The sequence below is a fragment of the Plecotus auritus genome (genome assembly GCF_963455305.1).
Source record: "Plecotus auritus genome assembly, chromosome: 1".
Taxonomy (NCBI): Eukaryota; Metazoa; Chordata; class Mammalia; order Chiroptera; family Vespertilionidae; genus Plecotus; species Plecotus auritus.
In genome coordinates this window covers 89,892,565-89,915,604 of record NC_137770.1, presented here as the reverse complement: position 1 = coordinate 89,915,604, position 23,040 = coordinate 89,892,565, and positions in this window count along the sequence as shown.

Here is a 23,040-nt window from a genome sequence, read left to right as displayed (position 1 = left end):
CTTGAAAGTAACCAAGATGTCTTTCAGTAGAAGAATGGGTAAATAAACTGTAGTATGTCCAGACAAAGGTATATTATTCAGTGCTAAAAAAGAAATGAACTGTCAGGACAATAAAAGACATAGAGTATATCTAAAATAATGTTACTAAGTAAAATAAGCTAGTCTACAAAGGCTACATGCTGTATTATTCCAAACATATGACATTCCGGAAAAGGCAAAACTATGGAGATGGAGGGGGAAAAAAAAAAGACAAAAAGGAAGTCATTGGTTGCCTGGAATTGGGGAGGAGGGAGGAATGAAAAAACATTGCACAGAGGATTTTTAGGGCAATGGCACTATTCATTATGATGCTTCAATGGTATATACATGTGATTTTATATTTGTCAAAATCCATATAGTTGTACAACACTCTGAGTGAACCCTACTGTAAACCTTGGACTTTGAGTGATAATGATGTATCAATATAGATTCATCAGTTGTAACAAATGCACTATTGTAGTGCAGGACATTGATAGGAGGGGAGGTTGTGCATGTATGGGATGGGGAGTATTTGGGTACTTTTTGTATTTTCTGCTCAGTATAAAATTGCTCTAAAATGAAGTTTATAGTAATAACAAATGAAATGGTATGGCTGAGTCATGTAATGAAATATTCTGCAAAAAGAAGTCAACAAAATTATTTAATTTTTCAGAATTTTAAAACATAAAACTATAAAATGTAGAGATAAAAAACATGATTTATTTTCATATGGACTTACAATTGGGTTTACAGTTTATATAATAAAAGACAATAATGACTTTTTAGTTCTTTTAAAAAGGAGGTGGATTTCAGGTGATATTAGCAATTGAGACAAAACTGAAACAGAAGGCAAGTATTGAATATGTTGCTAGGAAATTGAGCAGAGTTTAAAGAAAATTTGAACTGACATTTGAGGCAAGGTTTTATGTTTTATCCTGTAGTCTGAACTCAATGTAATCAAACAGTATATGATGAGGCACTTTTATTTTTCAGATTTGTAAACTTTCTGAGCTGAGGAGCTATATATGAAACCAGAGCCATCCTGAAAGTTATGAAGAAATATTTCTTTCATTCAAAGGAAAACAACATAGAAGGTAAACAGCTATTGACAATTTCTACTGGGAGCTTTAAGCAGTTTCTTTTTCTCTACCTGTTTGTCTTTTTCCTTATCATATAGGCACTCCTTCAGAGTTCTATTATTTTCTTCATGGTAGGTGCTAGTGAGCTGATGACATAAAAGTATAAAGTGCTAAGGTGATGGAATTATCAGAGAAGATACTGTCCTTAGCTCTATGTATTTTTATTGGGATAGCAATACACAAACCATGTTCTCTTCTTCAGATCTCACCATCTAGTGCAGTGGTTCTCAACCTTTCTAATGCCGCGACCCTTTAATACAGTTCCTCATGTTGTGGTAACCCCAAACCATAAAATTATTTTCGTTGCTACTGTTAATGAATTTTGCTACTGTTAATGAATTGTAATGTAAATATCTGTGTTTTCCGATGGTCTTAGGCTCTACAGCAGTGGTTCTCAACCTGTGGGTCGCAACCTCAGGTTGAGAACGGCTAGCAGGGTCGCCTAAGACCATCGGAAAACACAGATGTTTACATTACAATTCATAACAGTAGCAAAATTACAATTATGAAGTAGCAACGAAAATATGAAGTAGAACTGTATTATGAAGTAGAACTGTATTAAAGGGTTGCGGCATTAAAAAGGTTGAGAACCATTGATCTAGAGCTATACAGAAAATGCTTACATTCATTCATGTAGTCTTTCACTCATTGATTACTTATTGAGCATTTTGTACCTCATGCTATTTTAGAATATAATACAAAGTAAAAGAATCACTTTGTCCTCATGGAGATCACTGTTGTCTGGAAGAGATGAACATCAATTTAAAAAAAAATCTCATAAGATGATAACAGTTAGGAAGAGGCCTAATAAAAACTCAGCATTGGGAAATCAGAGAAAAATGGCCCTAAGAAATGAAAATTAAGCTGAAGTGAAAGAATAAATAGTTATCCTACATAATAAAAGCCTAATGTGCAAATTGACAGAATGGCGGAACAACCGGTTACTATGACGCGCACTGACCAGCAGGGGGCAGATGCTCAACGCAAAAGCTGTCCCCTGGTGGTCAGTACACTCCCACAGGGGGAGCACTGCTCAGCCAGAAGCCCTCTGCTGCAGGCAGGCAGTAAGGAGTGAGGGGTCCCAGACTGCGAGAGCCCCAACTGTGAGAGTGGTGTCTGACTGCTGGCTGGTGGACATACCCTGAGGGGTCCTGGTCTGCGAGAGGGTGCAGGCTGGGCTGAGGGACCCCTCCGCCAAGTGCATAAATCTCATGCACTGGGCCTCTAGTCTAATATAAAAGGACAGGAAAGAGCATTTCAAGTAGAGATATTTAGTTAAATATGTTGGCCTAGACAGGGCTTAATATGAGTTTACTGTCAACATATAAAAGCAAATAATAGAATAATTGCTTTCTACAACTGACTTTGCATTAAATATGTATTTCAAACTCCAAAATTATTAAATTTGCTCTATATAGGAAATGAGATCATGAGTAGGTCTTTTTATTTCTTTTCTATTTTTCTAAATCTAGTTAAAATATTTTCATGTGATATGAATATATTACAAAAATAAACAAAATAATTGTGTTACCTCTACTGTGTTTTACCAAAGAGCTTGTATCCTTACTTTTTCATTAAAAATGTTTGGCATTCAACACCTTATTTTCAATCAATGTAAACTGATTTATCTAAAAAATACTACACTTTTAAAGTCCCCATTTATAACTTACTCTATCTCTAGGAACAGAGGACAGCCTTATAAAAAAGGAGATGCTGTACCCTGAGAGGACCTCTCGACCAGTCAGGATGCTCATTATCAGTCCAATTATCCCCTGATAATTGGCCTGCCTGTGGGAATAATAGGCCTGGATGATTTAACTCCGTGCTGACATATTCACAGCATCCTACACACTGCATTCAAAACTTCTTAACTTTTCCTTAAATAATGGAAGAGTCTAATTCTAGCTGTTAGAATATTTTATTTGCTCAACATTTAACTTCCTGTGAACACTGAAGAACCACTCTGCTGAGACCCAGAGGATGCTTCTTGTTTGTACTAAACTTCACAATGTTGGCAATAAATCGTACATAATGTCCAGCCTTCTTATTTTGTCTGTTTACAACATTCTCCAAAAATACAAGTCTCCCTTCTTGGACTCTGTAAAATTTAGTCACAGGATAACACTCTTAGAAAGGAGTCACTTGGCTTGTAAATGCTTGCAGCGTTTCAACACTTTTAGATGGCTGGCTGGGGTCCAAATGAGTGTAGGGAATGGTCAAGGAGAAGAATTGTGATGAAATTTTGCAGAGGATAGGGTATTTGCTTTTGTGTGTTTCTTGAGATAATTAGATTGAATTGTGTTACTCATGGTATAGTGTTTTAAAATTTCCAATTTGGGATTCAAACGTTCTCACTTTTTAATGTCTTGTGCTCCTGAAAATTTGTTAGTAGGATGGGGATGTTTTCATACTTTAAGTCTCTTTTTATAGTTGCATAAATTTGTTTAATAAATAGTTCACGCACTGGCCAGAAACCAAGTGGACAAACTGTACTCACTAACCCTTTAATACTTGGCTCCTTTGTCAAGCGACCCAGCCCATTATTAGATAATGAAAGAGTGTATGAGAAAGTGGGAGATTATTTATGATGGAAACAAAATGAAACTAATGGGACAAGATTTGAGAGCTGTGATGCATGAAAGGTGCTATGCAGGCAGCTCTGGCACCATGACAAACAGAGATAAAGGCTCAGTGGGAAGCAACAGTGTGAACATGACTATGAAGAAGAAAGAATGGATTTCCTGAATGAATCCTTGCCATCTGGTGTTTGTTTAATACACAATGAAGGTCAAATGGCTACTGATCCTTTTTTCTATAGTCCAGTGACTACAAGAATAAGAGGAATCAATGAGTTTATCGATATGTCTGGAAATGACTCACCATATGATCTGATTGAGTCAATAAAACTGAAGTAATTTGTCATTACTTTCAAATGTGGTTTGGGTCTATGACTACAATTCTGTATTTATTTATTTATTTTTTTTAGCCAATTTGCTGGATCAAATGTGACTTGTATTTTTTTCAAGAATAATGATTTAATGTATTTCATTTTATAGATTTTATAGGACAAATGCTTAACAAGAAGGTTCAGGAAGAAAGTTTCAATAAGCTGTTTCTCCTATTTTCAAATAGAACTGTTAAACATATGTTTATGTTGATTGGTGGTGGAATAAAGAAATCTTTTGCCCCCCACGTTGCCTTTTCTATGTATGAGATTGATTACATACCTATTTTATGTAATTATTCATTGGGGATATATTGACTTTTGGTGAAATGTGTTTATTAAGCATCATATTTAAACAGAATACACTTCAGGGAAGTCATATATAAGTTGAACATATATTTTATGTATCATTCTCTTTCCTGCAGGTTGTTCCAGTAATACACTTCCACAGTATGATCTTGGAACTCTAACCCTCTACTGCTGAAGTTGCAGGGTTTTCTGTTGAGTTCTTTTCTAAAGACTAAAATAAAAGACACTTTTCTCACATTAATATTTCTCAGCTGCCATGAAAACAGGGATAGGAGAAGCCAAAAATAGAGGAGCCAGCTGTGGGAGGCTGCCTTTTTTTTCTTTCTTTCTTTCTTTTTTTTTTTTTTTTCAGGACAACTCAGAAAAGTCTTTCAGATTTATTCCATAAAGAGTTTGTTAATGCAAATACTGCTTCATGTGCCTTCATGCTATGCTTTAGAAGGCAATATACACACACAATTGTGACACAGTGAATGTTATCTGACTCTTGTAGAGATAGCAGAATTGTTAAGCTTGTCTCTGGGATAGATCCATTTAGTATTCTTTACCTCCTCGCTTTTTGAAAAGACTCCTTATACTGAAGTAGTTAATTAAAATAACAGTGGGGCCACTATGAAGAATTTCTCTTCTTCCTCAAGTAGACTTCATGTATTTTATTCTAGAGGCCATACATTTTGTTGGTGATCAGACTTTTTCCCTGGAACATAAAATTTTTACATGCTCCCCTGACTACATAAAATAAAATAAAATAAAATAAACAGAAAAGAATCCCACATCATCTCAGTGTGCTGAGCCATCACATTTAATATATTGGATTTTTCATTTTTTCTATCTATTTTTTTTCATTATTTAACTGAGATAATACTACAAATACAATTTTATAACTTGATTTTTGGCTTAATTGTTTTATTCAAGTATCTTATGAAGTCTTTTCTGTTACGTTCATACACAGTTAGACCAGCCACACCCTCCCTTTGTGTTTCTTTTGTGCTGCAATACTGTATTCTAACATAGTACCTTTAATGTTGTGTTTGTATCTTTTTATTTTACCAATTATAAAAGCATAGAAAGCAAGAACCAACACTTTGTGTCTCTGTACCACCAAATGTAAGAAACTACTGATTTAAGGTACAGACAACACTAAATATTCACCTGACAATTAGAATTGCCCAAATACTGGGGATATTAAGACAGATAATAGATACAACAGAGATGTTGTCCAAGTGTTTCCTGTACTTGGTAGAAATTTGGGTTCTATAACAAGAAGTCTCCATAAAACTTCAAGATATTATTATTCTCTTTGGTTGACAGATTAACTATTTAATGGTTGGGCAAGCTCAGCCCTGAAGTATAAAGTCAGTGAATTTGTATAATTCATTGCTGGGTATAAAAGGATGTGAGCTTTTATGACCAGTTGTCCAACATTTTATTTAAACTAACATTATTTATTTTTCCCAGGTTTATCAAGGTATTATTGACATATAATATGTAAGCTTAAGGTATACAGCATGATGATTTGATATGCATATATATTGTAAAATGCTTACCATACACATAATATGTGTTAACATGTCCATGCCCTCACATAATTACCATTTGTGTGTGTGATGGTAACTTTTAAGATTTACTCTCTTAACAACTTTCAAGTATATAATGCAGCTTTGTTAATTAGTCATCATGTTAGGCATTAGATTCCCAGAACTTATTCATCTTACAGCCAGAAATTTTACTCTTTGACCAATAACTCCCTGTTAACCTATACCCCTATCCACTCACAACCACATTCTATTCTGAGTGGGCTTTGTTAGATTACACATGTAAGTCAGAACATACAGTATTTGTCTGACTGTGTCTGACTTATTTAGCATACTTCCATCAAAGCCCATTCCTGTTGTCACAAGGGCAATTTTTGCTTATGTTTTATGAAACTGACCATTGTTTAAAAGGTCATATGCATTCACTAGGCCTCAGATGCCTTTTGGCAGCAAAAGCCAGCAAGGTAGGTTGAAAGGTTGATAGGGTTGCGGATGATCTGCTTATACTGTGAGATAACTGAGAAGATAACTGGATTCAATTGGGGCTTCCAAATCCTAAGAGTATAGAAATGACTTTCAGGCTAATTGCCTTGAATTTTCTCAAGGTGAAAGGTGCAATAGAAATGTCAAAATGTGAGCACTGTTATTATATTTTCTGTTATCAACCAAAAGCTTTACCTCTTATGACTCATTTGAAAGTTGGCATAAAACTAAGAAGCAGTTCTATATTCAAACTTCGAATAAAGGAAAAGTAAATCTAAGATTTATTCAGCATAAATAAACATCATATATAATTTTCTTCAAATCCATGAATTTTAATTGTATGGCTATTTTGCCTGCTGTTCTTTTTGAAACAAAAAAAAAATGTGGATACATATTGTTTTAACAGACGGATGTTGGGATATGCAAATAGATAGTAATTTTTAACTATAGGAAATCTGTATTATGTCTCTACTATGCTTACTTATCATTTTTAGGACGTGTTTCATTAGATAAGTATATAGTACTTCTATTTTCTATGTCTCCTTTTCCTTTGAATAATAAAAGGTTGACATTAAAAAATATGACTCACACAAAAAAGAACCTGACATCAAACATCTTAGCAAAAATATTTGCCTGAATCATTGGATTCTAGAAATTCTCTATGACCTACAAATGCTATAATCTTACTGAAGATACTACCTTCTTAGTTAGTTCCCCATCTTCTACTGTTCTTGATACCTAATATAAGCTAAAAACATTACCCGGTCTTTAGTATATTACGGAGTTTATAGTTTCCTATAAAAGACAATTATAAATTTAAGATAGTTGGTTTCTACTGATGAGATTGAATTTTATCAAATCTGATACCTTCTCCCTTAAGCCCACTCTGAAAAATTTATGTTGGGAGTATAGGGTATTAATTTGTCATATTGAAAAGTTACAAAGGTTATCAATACCATTTTAGAGCACCATTGATCCCTTATGCCTCTGTGTGTAAATAGTTTAAGCTTATATTTTCTCAGAAAGTATCTATATAAGTTACATCAGAAGTAGTTGTTTATTATTTTTATATATTTATTATTATTATTTTAGTTGCTATTATTATTATTGTGCCCCTGGGCTAAGCCCAAAAGCTGAAAGTTCCATTGTTATGTGGCCTAGAAAAAATGGCCACTAACAGAGTCTGATTACTTTCCCTAATAGTTCTGTACAACCTCACACTGTAAGTGGTTGCTGATGATTCTGTGGTTGGAAAGGGAAAGACTGCAGGCATAGTTAATTAGAGCCAGAGTGGAGAATGCTGGATATGCAGTATATATAAAGCTAAATATAAACCTAGGATTTTTACACTGAGTAAACCTGAATTCTCTGACTCACCTAGAAATTGTTAGACTCACCTAGTTTAGCAACTATTACATCTTAACTCATTCCCTTTATATTTTTTTAGGACTAAGAAATGGGTAAGGATCTCAGTGGTGTTGAAGAGTATTTGAATACCTTAGGACTTTAAGGAAATTCTACTGAAATTGACATAGCTAAGGTATGACAATCCTTCATTTTTAAAATGTCTATTTTTCAAAATATAAGACTTGGTGCATTTTAACTAATGAGTGTTTTTAAATCTTATAGAAAATTTCTTCAAGGTAAACTATACATAGTTCAAATATTTTGAGCTACCATTCACGGCTCCTCTGTACCCTGAAGAGGAAATTCTTACTTTATAAATATTGGGAGTATAGAAATTTAATAACCTAAATAAGAGTGTATTATTCCTTTGTTATGAAATTTCATTTTTTCTCTTTCTCTTTGTTGTATCGACTTAAAGATTTAGTTGTCTGCATATTTTTAAAAAAATATTAAATACCACTGTCTCATGCAAAAAAAATACATGTGTACATATGATTGTATTTTCTAATATTCTCCTAGGAAATCAATTAAAAACTTGGTTAGTAATATATATATTTGGTTAAGCTTTGAACAGAATCTCCCAAGAGCTTTGTTAGAGGGGATGGTAAATCTCAATTTAGGCTGAGATTGAAATGAAGACCATTTCTCTCTGGAAAAACTATATATATATATATATATATATATATATATATATATATATATATGCAACTAACTCTTTGTTTGCTTGACGTTTGCCCAGTTAGGGTCCCACCTAATGGGCATGCAACAAAACGTGCAGAGGAAATTCTAATAGCACAAAAGGTTTGAGCAGAAAGATGGCCAGAGAGGATCAGATAATTAACCCCAAGAAGCTGGGTTCAGTGCCCTTATTGGAGAGATTAGAGAGATAAAATAAGGTCATTTATCTTGTATAAAAGAAGACAGAGGGGGTCAAGAACTTAGAAACATAGAGAGGGAAGAGAAGGAGAAAGAACATAGTGCTACTCTTCATTTCCTGCTATGTGACAAAGGTCAAATTGATGGCACTTCTGAACTTTGAAAAGATGATCTTTCTTTATTGAGATCAAATTCCCGAAGTCGCATTCACTGAACTTCTTAAGAGTAGCAATGGACATTTCAGGATGGACTGAGCACAAAGGTCCTTGGCTCCATGCCGAAAGTTTCCCAGCTGAGCTAAGCAGCAGAGAACTACTCTGAATATTCCATTTGACTAAAACTGGATCAAGCAACATGGCTTATTTAGAGACAACATTTAAGGCTTTCACTTTTCAAAATGCCAAAAGACATCCATTACGCATAAAAATAACATATATTTTCAGCCAAATATGCCAACAGTATCTGTTCAACAGTATCCATAAACTTAAATTCAGAGAGTAAGGTAAATTCTTTTTGGTAGGTGGTGTTCCTATTCACTTACAATGCCATAGGAATAATATGGGGTGGGGGGCACAATTTTAGAGAGTGTAAGCATTTTCTTGTAATAAATACTTTCGTTCTTCCACAAACCCATGGGATCCTATGATTTTGGAATCCAAATCAAAATGATATACGAAGAGAATATTGTATTTGATTGAAAGACTGATCCTTATTTTGTTCTGATCATTGTTTCATTTAGTCTCATAAAGGCTTTTTGATTCTTAATAGAATCTGGCCATGGAAAAATGTGCCAATTTTCTTTCTGAGCTCTCACAAGATATATATATATATATATATATATATATATATATATATATACACACACACACACACACACACACACACACACACACACACACACATACTAGAGGCCCGGTGCATGAAATTCGTGCACGGGGGAGTGTGTCCCTCAGCCCAGCCTGCACTCTCTCCAATCTGGGACACCTAGAGGGATGTCTGACTGCCCATTTAGGCCCGATTCCAGTAGGATCGGGCCTAAAGGGGCAGTCGGACATCCCTCTCACATTCCAGGACTACTGGCTTCCAACTACTCGCCTGCCTGCCTTCCTGATTGCCCCTAACTGCTTCTGCCTGCCAGCCTGATCACCCCCTAACCACTCCCCTGTCAGCCTGATTGATGCCTAACTGCTCCCCTGCCAACCTGTTTGCCCCTAACTGCCCTCCCCTGCAGGCCTGGTTACCCCTCACTGCCCTCCCCTGCAGGCCTGGTCACCCCTCACTGCCCTCCCCTGCAGGCCTGGGTCCCCCCCAACTGCCCTTCCCTGCAGTCTTAATTGCCCCAAACTGCCCTCCCTTGCAGGCTGGTCCCTCCCAACTGCCCTCCCCTGCTGGCCATCTTGTGGCAGCCATCTTGTGTCCACATGGGGGCAGTCATCTTTGACCACATGGGGGCAGCCATCTTGTGTGTTGGAGTGATGGTCACTTTGCATATTACTCTTTTATTAGATAGGATAGATGCCTGGTGCACGGGTGGGGGCCGGCTGGTTTGCCCTGAAGGGTGTCCTGGATCAGGGTGGGAGTTTCCTTGGGGCATGGGGCGGCCTGGGCGAGGGGCCTGTGGTGGTTTGCAGGCCGGCCACGCCCCCTGGCGACCCAAGCAGAGACCCTGGTATCTGGGATTTATTTATCTTCTACAATTGAAACTTTGTAGCCTTGAGAGGAGCCAAGCCACCTGATCGCTCTGTGGCCATAGCCATTTTTGTTGGGATTTATTTATCTTCTATAATTGAAACTTTGTGGCCTTAAGTGTAGGCCAAGGCAGGCCAGGGCTGCAGAAACTTGGCTTCCTCTATTGCCAGGGGCAACCCAAGCCTCCTGCTTTCTCCGTGGCCACAGCTATCTTGGTTGGGTTAATTTGCATACTCGCTCCTGATTGGCTGGTGGGCGTGCCTTTGTGGGTGTAGTGGAGGTACAGTCAATTTGCATATTGCTGTTTTATTAGCTAGGATATATATATATATATATATATATATATATATTTTTTTTTTTTTGTTATTTTGTTTTATGTGTATATATGTCCAATTTCAACATTTTCTATTTCATGATGTTGAGGTTTGTAGTTTCTAGCTTGAATTAAATCAGTGGGGACTATGTGGTGCTGAATGACAAATTTAAATGTTCTTGCTATTTACAAAGACACAGATAAATTCACACACACACACACACATATGTAGTTTGGGGAAGGAGGAATATGAATGTTACAAATGCTAACACATTCTGATTACCACATTTTATTGCCTTTTCCACATCATAATGCTATCGAATCAGACCCTAAGAATGAGCTACTATGTTTGTAAGAAAAATTTCAAAAAGTTTAGAAATTCACAGAATTGAAGAAAGTTGTTTTTTCACCAAATTTGAACAGAAAACAAGCTTAGGGATTTTACACATCTCCAGTGACATCAACAGTTACAAATCAGGTTTCTTCCCTGCCTTGTTTGGAATGTATGCAAACTGAGTTAATATAGCTCATCATTTTTCACTTGGAAAAATTTTATGACTTCATTTTTAGAAATGAACTCAAATGCAATTCTCTCTTGATTGAGTGACTAAGGCAGTGACTTTACCATGGTATATTGTGAAAGAGAAAAAATACCAATGAGTCACAGAGAGTTTTGATGAAAGCACAGATTTTATTCCACATAATGATTCATTTGTAACTTTTCTTTCTTTGGCTTACTTAAAGTGTTTCATTACCCCTCACTCAAAGCAAGGAGAGTAGGGACTAAAAAACTCTGAATGTCTTCTCACTCACTGTAAAAAAGGCAGAGTTAAGGACCCTAGAATAGAGTGTTTTCCTAAGTGGATTACATCCAGGGTTTTCAGGATCTCCCTCCTTTAGATAATGAAGCTAAGGTAATTCTCAAGTCTAAGGTCTACACTGTTTTCAAAGAATTGTAAGAGATTGATTATGGTAAAATCAGGGACAGAATTGGTGCTCTGCTACTACTGATATTCTTGTGGTAGTTACTGGGCTTCTTTCTGTGTACAAACTAACCCTCCATCTTTTCTTCATGTCATATGACATATGCTTCATGGCAACTCAGGTAGGCTAATCTCTAAGTTAAGCTGTGGTCTGTGGGTGTGTGCATGGTAATGGTTGTAAACAATTTGTAATAATTTTATTCAGTTTAATGAACGATTTTCTGCTATTTTGACAAACACTATATTTTGAAAAGCATTGTTCCAAAATAAATGGTGCAATTCACTTTTCCAATAAGATCACACCTATTAATAAATGATACATAAAAATGTAGTTTTTCTATTCTGAGAAATGAGTTTAAGTAAGCAGGATAAGCATATCATTTTTTAATTTTGTGTCACATGGTGTGATTATAAGGTGAAAATATTGTATTTAAGAATGTCAGGGTTGGAAAAGGGACTTGGTTAGGACCAGAAGATTCTTCTGAGGGTTATGTAGCTGCCTTTACATTCAAATAAAAAGATAAAAATGCCCTGTTTAATACTCAGGTCATGCTAATAATTATAAAAAATACCCATGAAAACTCATATTCATTCTTTCATGTAACAAATATACTGTATACCTTCTCTGTTTATATGAATAATATTTCATTCTGGAATGTACACTAAAAGAAGATAGGCAAAGTTACTGATATTCTTTGAGTTCACATAAGTTTTTAAGAAATACCAATACTTAAAGTAAAATGCAATTTTAAAAAGTAAGCTTTATTTATATGGGTTATATAATACATTTATTTTATGTTTCTTAATTATAACCATTGCCCCAACTTATAAAACCTAACCAAACACAATTTTTTGAGTGACATAGAAATTAGCTTCTAGTAATAGATACAGAAATATGTAAATCAGCTAAACTCAACTGTATGCTAATTGGCCAACACACCTCTCATATAACCAACAGTGAGCTATTCCACAAGAATCTGGAAATCAAATGGTGACTGTGGAGGCGTAACTCTAAATTAATTTTCTAATATTAGACAATCGCTAACAAACAGAAACTTGGAAAAATAAACAAGCATAAGGGCAGAAGAATATTTTGTGTGTGATTTTAATAAGTACTTTGTTTTTTGTGTTTAGATGCTGTTGAATTTCATCAACCACTAAAAGCATAACAGGAGTAAACTTAGACTATTTCCTACACACAACGAGCTTTTGGTGTCATTATAAATCAACTAGAGGCCTGGTGCATGAAATTCGTGCACTTGCGGGGAGGGTCCCTCAGCCCAGCCTGTGCCCTCTTGCAGTCCGGGAGCCCCCAGGGGATGTTTGACTGCCACAGAGGTGGGAGAGGCTCCCACCACAGCCGCTGCACTCACCAGCCATGAGCCCGGCTTCTGCCTGAATGGCGCTCCCCCTGTGGGAGCACACTGACCACCAGGGGCAGCTCCTGCGTTGAGCATTTTCCCCCTGGTGGTCAGTACGCGTCATAGCAACTGGTCATTCCACCATTCGGTCGATTTGCATATTAGCCTTTTATTATATAGGATTGTTCTCTTCTTAACTACTAACCATAGTGTTAAAAGGGCAAAATATTTACTGTGTCTGTTTCATTAAAAAATCACTTCTATTTTTCCCACAATTACTACATTATCAATTAAAAGAGTACGTTATGCATTTATTCACCTATATTTACTTGTCTTGTGTAAATATGTATATTTATATATTAAATTATATATACACACATGTGTATTTATTTTTCTAACCTATTGTTAGAATAACACAAACTTTTAATCAGTATACTATGAATAAATTATTGGGATACATTAAAATAAATAAGAATAAGTAAAATCATGATTCTTCCATGTTAACATTTGCACTATATTCCTATATTATTGAGCTGAACTGGTTCTTAGGGATGGTTTAATAAAATCCCTCTATTTTATAAATAAAGAAACTGTAATTAAACAACATGTCCACAATTACATAATTAGGTATATGTATTCAGTGTTTGTTAACTTTATATGGCACATAAAACATTCAAATGGAATTAGAAACAAATTTCTGATGCTAAAATCCAATGCTATTCCCAAGATGAGATGTTTCTGAAACACTGGACACTATTGACAATGCCATAGACTTCCTTCAATCTTCTTCTAAATAGGGCCATTTCTAAGTATTAGCCTCAATAGTATCAGACATTTGTAAGAATCCCTAACTGTGTTTATTGTATGTCCTCATGGCTTATTTGTTATATTATATTAAAAATAAAATTTCATTTCAAAATTAATGATAAAGTTTTAAGATATAAAGACAGCAGTAGTCAATATACAGATCATAGATGTGAAAATGTAAATTTTCTTTCTGTACCAACTCTTCATGTAAAACTTTTTCACTTTTCATGGTTTAATCAACATAGTAGAATCCAGAGAGAGCACCAAAATAATACTGTCAATGTGAATTGTTGAAGAGTTGTTAGCAAAAAAATAAAATAAAAACCATTTTACTAGCATTAGAATTATAATGAATTTCATTACTTTTGTCCCTTATTTATAATTTAATCAGCTCTTGATAGAAGGTTTTTGTACTGATGAATTTAGTAATTCTAGCTTCTTATACAGACTGTGTTTTAGAAATTACAAAAATGTTGTGGACACTAAGGTTACTGATTTTAATTTCATACATATATATTTAGTCACATATAAACTCACTGGGATACAAATATTATAAATAAGCATGGTAAGAAATGTGGGCCTTGATTAAAGATCATGGCAAAATTATCTTCCTTTAGGTCCACCATGGACATACACCTGATGTATTAAATTTTTTTGTAGAAATAATTAACAACTATTGGTGTTTGTATTATAGGTAAATTTAAAAAGATCAAATGGCTTTTAAATGACACTTGCTTGGTGACAAGTGGACTAAAGAAGGTATTTACTTTCAAATTGCTAAATATCAAGGACAAACTGGTTGGCAGATGACACAACAGATGTTAATTCCAGTCCTCTCTTCTCCCTTCCAACCCAGAATTTTCACAGTAATCGGAGGTCTGAGGGTGCTGGAATAGTTCAATCAAGAGTTATACCCGATCTCTAGCAATTACAAATAATGTTGTTGATGTGTTTGACCAAAAAAATGTAAGATAATAAACATGTATTCAAATACACATTGGAAATTTTGTTTGTTTTTAAGTTTTTTTGGGGGGGGTTTTGTTTGTTTTTTGGTGTCGTTTTTTGTTTTGTATTGTTTTGTTTTGGGGATCCCATACATTTTGACACAGCTTAATATATTGGCTTAAGTATAAAATATTGGCACTTAAATGGTATTCTCATGTTGAGTTTGAAAACAGTCTCTTAACTTATACAAATACCTTTAAGAGGGTAATTAGTGACCAATGGCTAAGAAGACCTCTGTGTTGAGAGGTTATGTCTAAGCCTCTTGAAGATTCTCCATGTAAACAAGACAGACCACATCACTCATTATCCCTCCTTTGTTTACTTGGAAAGGGGTTCAAACTATTTAATGAGAGGATTACCCATACTTCAACCCTATTGAAAAAGATTAATTGATATTTTCCTGTTGGAGGTTTTACCACTCAGATTTGGCTCCCACTCTCCTATTGTTATTGATGCTGTGATTAACAAAGCAAAGTTGCTTAAAGGTTATCCAAATTTCACAGCTTAACATTATTCAAACAAATTATATTTTTCCTTGTCTCATGGACTTTGAATTGCAAGGACTATTAACTTGTTCAAAGATATATTTTAAACTTTATCTGAATAAAACATTTTATGATTAAATCTGGAAATTTTGGATAATTTTGCTGACAATGTTATAGATTGTTAGAGTACCTTCGCAAAATGGAATATTAAAACATAGAGCCAAATTAAAAATAATGAATTTTCCAGCTATTATTTTGAAATTTTGAAATATCATTTCAATGTCTTACCATCTTTTTTGGAACAAATATAAAAAAAATAAGACCCCACCATTTTGAGATACAATTCTGTGATAGAAATCTTTACAATTTTTTTCTAAAAAATGTGTGTATTATGGACATATGGCTGCATATTTGGATAACACCATTTGCATTTTTCAAACTTGCATTTTTTTTTTAAAGCACTGGCTTGGCTTTTGCTGTCAGAATGGCGAACTGCTAGTGTATTCATCTAAAATTCCTAGTTTAACTCTTTGTCACTTTAACATTTTATGAAATGCTAATATATTCACCTTTTTAAAAAAGTAACTGAATATGGGAGGAAGTAAAATAAGAAAGCTTTTTTAAGCCATAAAGTTTAATAATAGGAAGAGTCACATCATACTGTGGGGGGGGGGGGGGGGGAAGGATAGTGTCAAATTTGATCTTAGAAAAAAATGCTTTTGAAAATTACTGTGGGAAAAAGCATGTTAAAATGATTTTACTTCAGATTAATTTCCTGGAAGGATTTGCAGATTTTATGATTTTCTGGGGTTATTTTGTAAAAGCAATTTTAGTTCCTGAGATTTAAACATAAAATACTGGAATACAGAACACACAAAAAATCTGATGAGAAAATAAAGATAATAACAACCCCTGACACTAGTAACTTATGTAGATTATGCTTTCAGGAGAAATAAATTTTCACTTGCTGTATGCTTTCTAATATACATGCTTAAATTGTATGATGCAATATTTAAAATGACACATATTGTGCACATGGCCTTGCCACAGCATTTTAAGACATACTTACTTCCATGTCCCCCAGCACCCAGAAAACAACCTCATTTAAGGAAGTCAGGTACCCACTTATGGTTGAATATCTTACCTGTCTTACATAATTCATACATATCAAAAGTATGTTACCAAAAGAACATGTTTTGACTTACAGATTAAATTTCATATAAATTATACTTTCAAGTTGACTGATAATTAATTCACTGATAATCTTTTATTTTCAGATAACTACTCTAAGGTCCATGTTACATCTTCTATATATATATGGTAAAATATGCACTACCTTAAATTTTGCAATATTGTACATATATTTGGACATATTGCAGACATATTTGGACATATTGTGGACATATTTGGAATATTTCAATTTTTCTTTTAATTGACATACTATATGGCTACTTATATTCCCAAGCCACTTCAATCTGCTTCTTTTAAATTATGTTTTTGCAATGTGTTTATCTAATTGTTATTTATTAGTTTCAACAGAATTATTTAATTAATTAACAGCAGATGAAAAGATAACAGTAAATATAAGCACATAAATTATGCTGTTAAATGGGTTCAAATTTTATTGGTCCTAATGCTGACATATACAGTTAACCTTATTGATTTAGATGAGTATGTTATAATAATGTAGTAAAAACTTTTTTTTACCACAAGGCATTATTATATGACCACTATGTCAGCTATTTTGCCTTTAAAACTGAAATGCATAGCCTAACATCAAACTTACTGATTCTTTAAAATAGTCATCCTATAATAAATATGACATTATCACTTAAAGTTCAGTCTGTCCTATTAGGTGATTAGAGAATAGGGACATAATCAGAGGAAGGACTTTGAAATATAATCTTTCTTTATTCTCTTCCTTTGAAACACACAGTTAGGGGAACTATGGAATAGCAATACTTGCTGAACTGACTGTTATATAATCGGTGCTAAATGATTAAGTGCTGATACTTAAAAAGTGGTCATTTATCTCTTTAAATATTGAATGTACACATATATGTATAGTCAATTGCTACAGCTGAGATAGTTATTAATACTAATTTAAGATATTTTTAAAAATATATAAGAAAATACCTTTAAGAATTATTAAATCACTGAACTCATATATTTTCATTGTTCAATATGTGGCAGACAAAATAACAGGAGCCAGGTAAACAAAGATGAATTAGAGATGATTCCAGTTTATAGTCTAAAGCTAAAGCACTTATGTTAAGATCATTAGCACAAGTTGTCACCTACTCACATAGAATTTGAAAAAAAAAATTTAGATTAAAACAGACTGGTAGAACCAATATAAGTTTCTAGTAGTTTCACCTCCCATGAGGTCTTCACCCCAGTTTTAACAATGTTTTAAAGATATAAACCATAAGCCACTGTTTGAAGATGATAAAATATGACCATATTTTAATAATGTATTTTAAAAGCAAATGTACCGAATCCAGCTATTAAAAGGCACAACTTAAACAGAAGGAACACAAGACTTAAACAAAGCGGAAGACAGCTGTCTAGAAATTATCAATTGCTAAATCACACAGATTGTGATTAAATTTTAATGCAGCTTTTAAGCAAAGATTTTGCTTATCAGAAAAAAAGAATCCCAGAGAAAATATTATTATTGATTTCATCATTTTAGATGTAACTGATCCTTTAAGTAATTTTTCTTGCTTTCAATACCACTTTTAAAAATGTCTGCTTATACTGGGAATATCACTCGATGGTTCATTTACAATTTTAGGCCAAATGCATAAATTGTTCTCCAGTGCACTCAAAGTCACATCTGTTGAAGACAAAACATAGCATTCAATCCATTGAATAAAAACAACACAAAACTGTAGAATAGTCAGATAGTCAAATCATGTAAATTAAATGGCATTGAAAATGATATTTTCTATTGTGTTTTTTTTTTTTCAGGGAACCTGGTCTTTGTAATTAAAACACACTGGTTACGTTTTATGTAACCTGGATTAACAGTAAGGCCAATGGAACTGCTGGAGCATCTCACAAGGTTTAGAGTCAGAAATAGGGAATCAGAATATATTTTTCTTTTTTAGTGTAATGGCATGCTAGCTCTCTGGATAAAGGTCCATATCATATCATTTTATCAATAAATTGTTAGAAGTGAGAAATCATTATAGTTATTCTTTATGTTCTGGTGGACCATAATTATTTAACTATGTGTGAGACTATGAAAGTTAAAAAGTATACATTTAGCTATATAATTATATGCCTTTATCAATTTAGTAAATGTACATTAAATGCCAACTAAGTACCAAGCTAGGTATCAGTGTGTGTTCAGACATATTTATGTGTTCTCATAATATATGAGCATTTAGGGACTTGCATATAAGGCATAAGAACTAATTCAATTTTTTCTCTAAATTAATGCATTTTATTAATTAGTCAATGTGAAGTTAACCAAAATATTTATATAATGCAATATCTCCTTAAAAGACTGTAAGTCTTCCTATTTTTAGAAATACAAGACATACATTTTAAATCAAATGAATTTTAAAAGCACAAAAATGTATGGTCTAAATTACAATAACTATCCTGTTCTGCTACATTTAAAATTCAACTTTTATTACCCTATTTACCCTATTTCATAAGTATTCTCGATTGAATTACTATTAGTCTAACTGGTTACTGGCAACACAGAAGAGTCAAACATCTAAAACTATTGCCAGGTATCCCAAATACTATCGATGTAGATATAGATAAGCAGGTCCTGTTACAGACATAGATATGAAATAATTGATTTTTTTTTTTTTTTACTTTTTAACCATGTAACAATTAGACCAACCATTAGTAAATGAAAGTTCCCTTTTGCATATTCTAATTTGTGTCCTCAATTAATAAAGGTCTAAGAAGCATACATAGAGTTAAAAGAACTTGTCTTCCAAACGAACAGTATCTGTGTTCATTGACCTCCATAGTTAGTATTTTCTGAGTATTTCAAGGTCAGTATGATGTTTTAATGTATTGACCATTAATTGAATTCTCACTTCTAAACAAACCATTTTGCTTATTGGTAGACCTACACTAATTAAGTCTTATAAAGCTTTTGGATAGCACAACACAGACCACAATCTAAAAGCTAACTATCTCTTGGCCATATTGGAATTTTTGTTTGTGTTTTTTGGTTGGGAGAGGGGAAGGGAACAGGAGAAAAAAAAATTAATATCTTCATTTTTGAAAAATAATCCATTTTAAATTTTATCAAAAACAAAATTCTTGGTTACTATCATTTTCTGACTGACATAATTTAAATATCATCAGGGATAAGAGATGTTTTGAATTTTCTAGGAATTATAGTGATATAGCATTTGCTTTCATTTCATCCTTTATAGAAATAAATGGTTCTTGTTTGAATTTTGGAAATTCCAAAGTCAAACTTTTCATGTCATAAATGTTTACCCAGTTCAATTAGGGACAACATTTATCACTTAGACTAAAATCTTTCTAAACATCTTAATTTCAAAAATCTTATATAATAAAAGAGTAATATGCAAATTAACCATCACCCTGCTACACCCACAAGCCATGCCCACAAGCCACGCCCACCAGCCAATCAGGAGCGAATATGCAAATAAACCAAACCAAGATGGCTACAGCCACAGAGAGCAGGAGGGAGGCTTGGGTTTCCCTGGCAATGGAGGAAGCCAAGCTTTCCGCCTGCCCTTGTCGGCCTAGGCCTCCACTCAAGGCTACAAAGTTTCAATGATAGAAGATACATAAACCCAAACAGAAATGGCGGCAGCCACGGAGCTGGAAAGAGCAGGAGGATAGGGTTTCCCGCGGCGATGGAGGAAGCCAAGCTTTCCGCACACCCTGGCCGGCCCAGGCTTCCGCTTAAGGCTACAAAGTTTCAATTATAGAAGATAAATAAATCCCAGATCCCAGGGCCTCCATTTGGGTCGCCAGGGGGCGTGGCCAGCCTGCAAACCACCACAGGCCCCTTGCCCAGGCCCCTCCATGCCCCAAGGGAACCCCCACCCTGATCCGGGACATCCTTCAGGGCAAACCAGCTGGCCCCCACCCGTGCACCAGGCCTCTATCCTATCTAATAAAAGAGTAATATGCAGATTGACCATCACTCTAACACACAAGATGGCTGCCCCCATGTGGACACAAGATGGCCACCACAAGATGGCCAGCAGGGGAGGGCAGTTGGGAAGGACCAGGCCAGCAGGGGAGGGCAGTTAGGGGCAAACAGGCTGGCAGGGAGCAGTTAGACCAGGGGTCCTCAAACTTTTTAAACAGGGGGCCAGTTCACTGTCCCTCAGACCGTTGGAGGGCCGGACTATAGTTTAAAAAAAAAACTATGAACAAATTCCTATGTGCACTGCGGGCCCGGGACGAGTTAGCTGCTAAGCAGGACAGGCAGCGGCACCCGGCAGGCCAGATAAAAGTCCTCTGGGGGCCGCATGTGTTTGAGGACACCTGAGTTAGACATTAATCAGGCTGGCAGGGGAGCAGTTAGGCATCAATCAGGCTGACAGGGGAATGGTTAGGGGGTGATCAGGATGGCAGGCAGAAGCGGTTAGGGGCAATCAGGAAGGCAGGCAGGCGAGCAGTTGGGAGCCAGCAGTCCTGGATTGTGAGAGGGATGTCCGACTGCCTTTTTAGGCCCGATCCTACTGGTCAGTTGAACATCCCTCAAGGGGTCCCAGATTGGAGAGGGTGCAGGCTGGGCTGAGGGACTCCCCCCTTCCCTATGCACGAATTTCGTGCACCAGACCTCTAGTATCATTATAATCATTTGGGAAATTGAAATTCTATTTTCTAAAATTCTATGAATCAAATAATATTGAAAAATACCTGTTTACTTATATTGTAGAAATCTCTTAATCAAATATAAGGTGAATTAAATCTCTGTTACTCTGAGTGATCTGCAAGGACCTCCGGTATGATAAGGAGTCTCATTCAACGTGTCAGCACTCTCCTCTGACTGGGTAGCATAAGGGGGAAACCACTACAGGGCAGTGGTAAACCAGCTTATCCTCTGCAGCCTGGAAACATTCCATCACTTAAAATTCATGTTTTCATAACTATGTGTCTAACCTACTTTTGAATTAAGAATACCAAATTCCACTTTTCATAACATTTCTAAACCAGAAGAAATCTAGACCCTATTCCTCCAAAATGAGGAGAATTCAGGGTGGTTTCAGTGTTTCTGACCAAGTGTTAAATGTTAAGGAGCCAAATAAATGTTCAAAAAAAAAAAGTGTATGTTAATTGAAACTATCAGTCATCTCATCTCCTTCCTGCCTTACTAGATATCTTTCTATATCATCCTATAAAATAAGGAGCTAATATGCAAATGTCTGTAAAGGCTCAGACACTCAACTCTGGGGAGAGAGAAATGGGGACCAGCCAGGCACAAATGAGCTCGTGAGAGAGGAATGGGGACCAGCCAGGCTGCAGTCCAGGAGAGGGACAAGCCTCCTGCTCCTCGGTCTCAGGCGTCTGCAGCTGTGACCGGCCCAGGCGAAGCCAGCCCGGGTCCTGGGTGCCTGCAACCGGCCAGAGGAGGGAATCCTAGGTCCCAAGTGTGGGGTGAGGCAGAGGCAGTTAGGGTGATCAGGCCTGTAGGGGAGCCATTAGGGATGATCAGGCAGGCAGGCAGAGGTGGTTAGGGGTGATGAGGCGGGCAGAGGTGGTTAAGAGAGACTCGGCAGGCAGCCATTAGGGATGATCAGGCAGGCATGCAGAGGGGTTAGGGGAGGCCCGGCAGGCAGCCAGACAGGCAGGCAGTTAGGAGCCAGTGGTTCTGGATTGCGAGAGGCAGTCAGAAATCCCCCGAGGGGTCCTGGATTGGAGAGGGTACAGGCCGGGCTGAGGGAACCTCCCCCTCCTGTGCATAAATTTTGTGCAACGGACCTCTAGTTTATTATAAAATTTTAAGTTTCTGCATTACTTGTTAAATTCAGGATCCAATTTCCCTTTCATCAAAATACAGAAACAACTCACTTCTGCTTTACCCAAGGGAGGCAGTCATTTCTATTATTTTAAACAAGTATTTTGCCATAGGTTTAATTTAAAAGAAACATATTACACACATTCTTTTTTCTTTTTTTATTGTTAATCCTCACCTGAGGATATTTTTTTCCATTGCTTTTCAGAGAATGGAAGGAAGGGAGGGAGGAAGGGGGAGAGAGAGAAACATTGATGTGAGAGAGACCATACATTGATTGGTTGCCTCCCACATGCACCTGCCCAAGGCCGGGGAGCCAACCCGAAACCCAAGTACATGCCTTTGACTGGGAATTAAATCCAAGACCCTTTGGTGCATGGGCCAATGCTCTACTACTGAGCCACACCGTCCACAGCAACACACACATTCTTGATGGTAGTGATGGGAAACACACGGGGGAGAATAGAATTATATAATTTCTTGATTGCTAATTTAAAATAAAGCATAAAAATGGAGACAAACTATTCTCTGTTAAAGACAACTTCAGCAGGTGATAAATACTTGTTACCTGTAGTTCTTGAATTGAATGGATTATTAAAAAAGATGACACTTCAACTTCTGTGTCTGTGAGTGTGCTTTTGGTAGAAGTAAAAATGAGGTATTGCTTTCTGTCTTCCTAACTACACAATCAGCCTATCCAGGTGGAATCA